This window comes from Coenobita brevimanus, chromosome 45 (assembly GCF_032717465.1).
Source record: "Coenobita brevimanus isolate Jiangsu-jjx chromosome 45, ASM3271746v2, whole genome shotgun sequence".
Classification (NCBI taxonomy): domain Eukaryota; kingdom Metazoa; phylum Arthropoda; class Malacostraca; order Decapoda; family Coenobitidae; genus Coenobita; species Coenobita brevimanus.
In genome coordinates, this window is record NC_136998.1 from 30,497,233 (window position 1) to 30,504,996 (window position 7,764).

The following is a 7,764-nucleotide window of genomic DNA, read 5'->3' on the forward strand; positions in this document are numbered from 1 at the left end:
GTTAAGAGTGAGAAGAGAGACTGGCATGAAGGAGAATACTAGGGGGAGGGGGGAAATACATGAACATAAGAGATGGATTGGCAACAGAGTTGGGAAAGTATTGTGATGGTGATCTGCAAGGATTAGTAAAGACAGAAAGGTATATGTGGAGGAAAGGACAGTGTTAGGGAGTATATGAGAGATAAGAGATCAGACTGAGCACAGATGGATTAGGAGTGAGATTAATTCTGTACTGAATGGCTGAGAGCTAAACAAGTTAGCTAAGAGAGTGTCAACAAGAATTATTCCTAGAGAGAAATTGAGTGGATTGCTGGATGGAAGAGGGGATGACTCAAGAATGATTGAGAGTATGCGGAAGGAATGATGGACTGGTTAGATGAAAGAGGGTAATGACGCAGGAATGAATGTTTGAGAGTAAATGTGAGGGTTTTTGTTAGATATAAGAGAGTAATGACTCGGGAGTGATTGGGAGTAAATGAGAGAAAGGGTGTATTGGTTAGATGAAAGGATGAATGATTGTTTGGTAGAAAGTGAAAGGAATAAATTAGATTGGTTAAGAAAGAAGATGAACGTTTGGTAGAAAGTGAAAGGAATAAATTAGATTAGAAGAGAGGATAACGACTTCATGATTGAGAAAGAGTGAAAGGGACGATTGATTGCTTAGATGGAAGAGAGGATTCTGTAAGAATTGGTTGACCACTTTGTCTTGAGTGATGATAGGAAAGGAATTTGTTAGTAAAGAATGTAGATTTTATTTCAGGGATGTAGATTTTGCTATTTCACGAAGATACTAAATTGATTGGTTAGGAGATATAATGGAGAATGGTTAGTTGAAGAAGATGAATGATTGGGTGACGGCTGGGGTCAGATGGAAGAGGGGTTTCTGTAAGAATTAGTTGACCGCTTTTTTCTTGAGTGAGGATAGGATAGGAATTTGTTAGTAGAGAATGTAGATTTTGTTATTTCACGGATGTAGATTTTGCTACATCACGAAGATACTAAATTGATTGGTTAGGAGATTGAATGGTTAATTGGAGAAGATGAATGAGTGGCTCACAGTGCTGGGGTCAATTCATTTTTAACAATTCAATTAAATTCCAGCTCAGAATAAAATTTGGATTAATCAGTTCCAATTCAATTCATTCTTTAAAAAAAAAAAAAAAAAAAAAAAGGTTGATATTTCATTCAAGTAAAAGTTCTTAACTCAAAATCAATTTTAATCTACCCAGTACCATTAATCTAACGGAAAGAAATAAAAATGGGGTTTCAAATTATTATTAGTATTTTTTTTTATTTATTTTTTTTTTTGTGTGTGTGTGATAGCAAACTATATTTTACTGTTTATTTGGTATACTGGTAGTTAATTATTGTATAATAATTAATTCTCATATTACAGTATAAGATATTATTTTATCAATTCATTGATATTAGGCCTATTTCCAATTCAGTTCAATTTATTTTTTATATTCTCAATTCCATTTTTTTTTTTTTTTTTTTTAAATCAATTCCAGTTCAGTTCATAATTGACCCCAGCCCTGGTGGCTGATGAAGGTTGGTTCGGAGATAAATAGAGAGCTGAAGGCTGAGGAGCACCCCTCATCAGGGTGCAAAACCAATGTAGAAGGGGGTGGATTGGGTTCGGGTGGTTCTGCTGTAGGATGAAGGTTCTTGGGCTGGGGATCAGCAGGTTGGATTGGGTTCTCGATTGTCCGCTTGAGTGGAATGGGTCGTTCTGAGTACTGTAACCATCTGGGATAAATGGGAAAGGTTTGGCTTTGACCCTGTGGAACCTGCGAGTTGGAAACCCTCTGGGTTGCTCACTCCACTTTTCTGCTGTGATCCACCCTGAACTGATCTCCCAGTTGTTCTACCCCCTTCTTTGGGTGTATCCCTAAGTAGGGTCCCAGTCGTTTCCCCACTACTTCGGGTTTATCCTGAAGTAGACTGTGCTTCAAGTTTACCCTGAAGCAGAGTTCCCTCAGCAGGGTCGGCGTTAACTGTTCAGTGGAGAGAAATAGATTTAATTTGTCTTAATAGAGGAGGGTATGGAAAGTAGAGATGATCGATTGAGAGAGGAATGATTGGTTGGTTGAGGGAATAATTGTGCATGAGAACTGGAAGATATAGTCATGAAAAAAGAGAGTGAGGGTATGGAAAGTAAAGATACCTGATTGGGAGAGGAAGACTGGAAGGTAGGGTCATGTGAAATGTGGCAAAGGATAAGTCTGGAGAGTGATTGAAAAGGTCGTTTTTGAGGATGAAAAAGTGCTGGAAGAATAGTAGACGATGAGGAAAATTGTTTGTGAGTGAAGTACAGAAGACAACGGTTGTGAGAGAAGCAATCAGGTAAGTGAGATTGGAAGCTACGGTGAAAAGAGGACGGTGCAAGGAGTGGTTAGGACAAATTGGACTGGGGCAAAGTTAGACTGAGAATGAGCTGCTACAGGATTTTAAAATTAGGCGGAAGTGGCCGACTGAATGCAAAGCTTGTGAGATAACATTTTAAAATTAAGTGGGGGGGGGGGGGAAACTAGGTGGTGCAGTTGACCAAACATGACGAAAGCTGATGTGGAAATGCGAAAAGCAAGACTGACTAGAAATGAAAAGCGTTATTGTTAAAATAAAAATAGAAAAAGTGAATCAGTTTAAGTACAATAAAGAAGCCATTATGGGTACAGTAAGTGTATATGTATGGTGCTGCTGTGTGCAGAAACTAAAATTGAAGTAAAATAAGGAAAACAAGTGTCGATGAGTATAAATATATATATGTATGGTGCTGCTGTGTGCAGAAACTAAAATTGAAGTAAAATAAGGAAAACAAGTGTCGATGAGTATAAATATATTGTTAATAAAGGAGCCATAAGTGATGCATTACGTGTAGATGTGCTCCAATATGCAGATCCTAGACCGACCAGGAATGTAGAAAATGTGTAAGTGTTAAGTGTAAATAAAGAACATTGGCAAGTATAAATATGGCACAAGAAGGATCTACCAGCGCAGAAATAAAGGTTGAGTATGATGCTTCCGTATGGAAATTGCTTTGTTAAAGCTGGAAACAAACGCTGTAGTGAAAGCATTACGTTAATTGAGGCTAGTAAACAGATGCTAAGTTGAAAGTTTTACGCAGAATGAGGCTAGTAAGTTGAAGTATTATATTAAATAAGGCAAGACAAAAAGTTAGTGTGTTACATTAATGCGGGTATCACTCAGGGAACCATGGACGTCCAAACTCGGCCTTCCCTAGCTAGAAAATGAGTAAATGTGTGAAAAATGCAAATGCATGTGTTTTATTGTGTAGAAATAAGTGTAAGGTGCTTCTCCATGGAGGTTCGTGTTTTGTTAAAAAGTGAATAATGGTCGTATGGGTAAACGAAAATATGGGGACCTCAAGTCGCACTCGACGCCAGTCAATATGCTTAAACAAAATGTGGAATCTACAGTTGTGTGATGTCATGTATCTGCGATCCTGAAATGCCAGAATTTGTGGAAAAGATGTAAAGCTCAAGAAGGTGTCTCTGCGATCGTTTTGTATTTCAGTGGTAGGTAACGCTTCGTGATATCACGATTGTGACTACATACAGACAAATTGTGGAATCTACTTGCGGAGTGTGCTCGTTGCAACGTAGGTGTAACGCCACTTTAATTGTTTGAACGTGCCACTAAAAGAGGCAGAACTGAAAATGCCACTTTCTTTGATTGGAAACTGCATGGACTTTGCAGTTGAGTTTGAGGTAGTGGAATCCACTTGTGGAGTGTGCCAGTTGCACTATACAGTATAATGGAATACCAAGAGACATCGGAAAATATCAACTTTCATTGATTGGGAACTGCAAGGAAAATGCAGTTGAATTCGCGATAGTGTTGGTTTAAATAAATTACAGTTAATTATTGGTACATAGCCTACATATTTCCTCTTACCAAAATATGTCGTATATAAATATTTCCTCTTACCAAAACAACAAGCACACATAAATGTTTCCTTTAATACCCACCTCAATCCTGTATCATCATTGAATATACTAGCCGTTTCATTCTCCTGGCTATCTTGGAAAGACCACATTATATCTTTTGTAAATTCTAGGCCAACCCAATGCCTTCTTTACCTCGGCAGTGTTGTAGACAGTCTTTCTACCTACAGCCAGACGCATTATCCCGTAAGTGGTAGTCGTTTGCCTTTGATTTTGTTGGTTTACGGGAACGGGCTAGCCCTCCGCCCCTGTACAGAGTACAACATTCATGAGCGGGGAAGATCCCCATACAGCTCTTTTCAACTAGGCAGAGTCAAAGGCTTTTAGTCTTATTAACTCTCCTCCTCTTATTGGTACCCTTCAACTTCTCTTCGCCACTATTGCATCACCTTTATATCGCTACTTCACAGCTCATTTTTTCTCCATTGGACTGTCTGTCTGCATCCCTCTGTTACTATGGTGGGCACGTAGCACCCGTCTAGCAGCAAACTCACACCCCTTTTCTTTCCAGTTCTCTAATGCAAGAGTTAACTGTTACCCCCAATCCTTCATGTATGCAACAGGTCTGGTCTGGAACCGTCTTCCTCTGTCTGGATTTCATACTGGCTCTGGTCAGTCTTAAACGCAGTGTCTAGGCATCTCAAAGTGAACGAATATTTAGTTTGGCTTTATTTATTTATTTATTATTTATTTTTTTTTTTTTTTTTTTTTTTTTTTTTTTTTTTTTTTTTTTAATTGGAAGGAGCAGTCTTGCAAGCTTTGACCTTTGGTTCCTTCCATGGGGGGGGGGAACAAGGGGGAGGGGAGCATATACGTAATATTTCCTGTATTTCATGCAGCATTCAATAAAAATTAACATTGGAGACAAAAGATGGACTGGGGACTGGAAGGGTAGGGGGAAGAATTGAGAGTGACTGAATTGGAAGGATTAGAAGATTGAACACGCAGTGGTTGGAGGTGAGAATTATCGTGGATTCATTGAGAGCTAGGACAGGACAATAGTTACAAGAGAGGATGACGATAGCAATTATAGCTTGGGAGAAAGTGAGAGGAAGGATGGAATGGTTAGGTAGACGAGGATTATGACAAATGATTGTTTGGGGAAAAGTTTAAGGATGGAACGGTTAGGTAGACGAGGATTATGACAAATGATTGTTTGGCGAAAAGTGAAAGGATGGAATGGTTAGGTAGACGAGGATTATGACAAATGATTGTTTGGGAAAAATGAATGAAAGGAAGGATGGATTGCCTAGATGGAAGATAGGAAAATGGCCCAAGAATGATCAAGAAGTATAGAATGAAGAGGATAATGACATGATTTGGAAATAGTGTGACGAAGGATGGATTGGTTGGGTTGACAATAGGATTGTGATAAATGATTGTTTCGAAGAAAGTGAAAGGAGGGATGGATTTGTTGGATGGAAGTGAGGATAATGACTCAAGAATAATTGTTTAAGAAAGATAGATTGAAGAGAGGATAATGACTCTGTTACGATTGGGGAAAAGTGAGAGGAAAGATGGATTGCTTAGATGGAGGAAAGGATTCCGTAAGAATTAGTTAAAAAAAAAAAATAATAATAATGATTTGAATGGTACGTAGGTGCCTTGAGTGAGGATAGAAAAGGAATTGAATAGTGTGTGTAGGTATTGCTATTTCAGGAAGACTATATTGTCTGGTTAGGAGACAGACTGGGGGATAGCCTAATTAATTTGAAGTAACAAGTAATTTGAATGCAAGGAGTGGTAGATAGGTTTGGCTTAAGTGAGGATAGGATAGGAAAGGAATTGGGCAGGGGTGTAGATATTATTAGTGATTAGATTGATTGGTTAGGAGACAGGAGAATGATTAATTGGAAAAGATGAACGAATGGTTGAAAAAGAAGGTTAGTTAGAATATAGAGAGCTGAAAGATGGCTGAGGAGTGCCCCTCGTTAGGATGCAGAATCAAGGTAGAAGGGGGTGGATTGGGTTCAGGTGGTACTGCTGTGGTGTGAAAGTTCTTGGATTGGATATCAGCAGGTTGGAGTGGGTTCTCGATTGTCCACTTGAGTGTAAAGGGTCGTTCTGAGTACCATGTAACCGATAGGGATAAATGGAAAAGGTTCGGCTCTGACCCCGTGGAACCTGCGAGTTGGAAATCCCCTGGGTTGCTCACTCCTCTTTCCTGCTGTCATCTATCCTAAACTTGATCTCCCAGTTGTTATTCCCTTCTTTGGGTTTATCCTGAAGTTGGGTCCCACCATTTCCTCCACCTATTTCGGACTAACCTTTTAAGTAGAATCCTCTTGGTAGGTTAGTAATGAAAGAAGAATTTGCGGGAGAGAGGTGATGGTATGAATGGTAGAAAGAATTAGCTAAGATTGCTGAAGAAGGGAAGATTTGTTCAGGAGTGACTGGAAGATATAGTTAGAACATGGCAAAGGATGGAGAGAAAGATGGCAAGCATTGTTTTTAGATGATGAGAGGATGCAGAGAGAATTTATTGGATGGAAAGATAGGAAAAAAACGGTTTGGTTGTGAGAAAGGACTTAAGAGTGGCAGAGTTATAGATGGAAGAGAACTGTGCAAAGAATGGTTGAGAGATAGACTGAAATGAGCAAAGGTTGGTTGGATTAAGTCAGAGCAACGGTTAAGCTAGGGATGCCTGTAGTGGACGTGTTGTTGTTGTTGTTGTTGTACTTTGTTCCAGGGTCATCTGGACGTGAACTCAGGGGTCTGCAGACTGAGAGGTTACGTGTAAGCAGAGAGCAGCAAGGCAGCCACAACGACCAGGTGAACCAGCAGCACCGGCATGTTAGTGGACTTAGTCATCTGGATTTGGTTGAAATTGAAAGAATTTATATTTAAATCGTGAGCAATAGTGGAAAACAGTCGGTAGTTTAGAAGGCAGGATATTTTAGTGTTGAAGAGAATGCTGTGTGAAATGTTTTATGAATACGAAGTTGGGAAGATAATTTATTTAGTAAAAATCTCTGGAAATAGCCACATTCACAGAAAGATGGTATTTATGGAACACACACACCTTAATATGCACTTAAGGACATTAGTATTTGTACCTGAGAGGAAGGACTAGTTTGCACTAGGTGGGATATGTGATTTTTCTGTGAGTTCAGTGGTAGATGTACACAATACCTTGGGTCTATGTTCTTTCCATAGCACTTCTTCATGACTAGCACAGTATTCTATTGTAGCATTGATAAATTATTAGAATTGCATTCAGGATGAAATAATGGTAATGTAAGGCCAAATTAATGTGAAAAGGGTGGGAAGGATTGTGGCTGAATTGGGTTGAGAATGGAAAATTTAGTACTGGAGAAAGTGAAATTTGATTTTAAAATGGTGAAATGCGCAGGAAATGTTTTTCATTCATTCATTCATTGCCAGACGCCATGTATCCCAGACAGGGTGGCCAAGGGCTTAGAGTTAGTTGTTTTACAGGGAGGGGCACTAATCCTCCACCAACCCCACTTGACGTAGGGATGCCAACAGCATCTGGTGTTCCCAGGCGGTCAACCATCCAAGTACTAACCAGACCCAACGTTGCTTAACTTCGCTGATCGAACGGGAAGCGGTGTACTCAACGTGGTATGGCCGTTGGCCTGCAGGAAATGTAATTCCCATAAAAGATATTTGAAGCTTTGTTTTGTGTTAACAGTTTTAATTATTTATTATAGATGACTGGCATGACTCTACTATAGCATTAATAAATTATTAGAACTGCATTCAGGATGGATTACTGGCAATTTCAGGCCAAGTTAATGTGGAGAGTGGGAAGAAGTGTGGTTGAATAGGGTTG

General features: G+C 39.3%; 1 non-coding gene across 1 annotated transcript; it reads right to left on the reverse strand.

The window, feature by feature from the left end:
- Positions 1-7,448: 7,448 nt before the first annotated feature.
- LOC145398540 (5S ribosomal RNA) lies at positions 7,449-7,567 on the reverse strand. Its single transcript, XR_013897128.1, has one exon. It is a non-coding gene; the product is annotated as a 5S ribosomal RNA (ribosomal RNA).
- Positions 7,568-7,764: the final 197 nt, after the last annotated feature.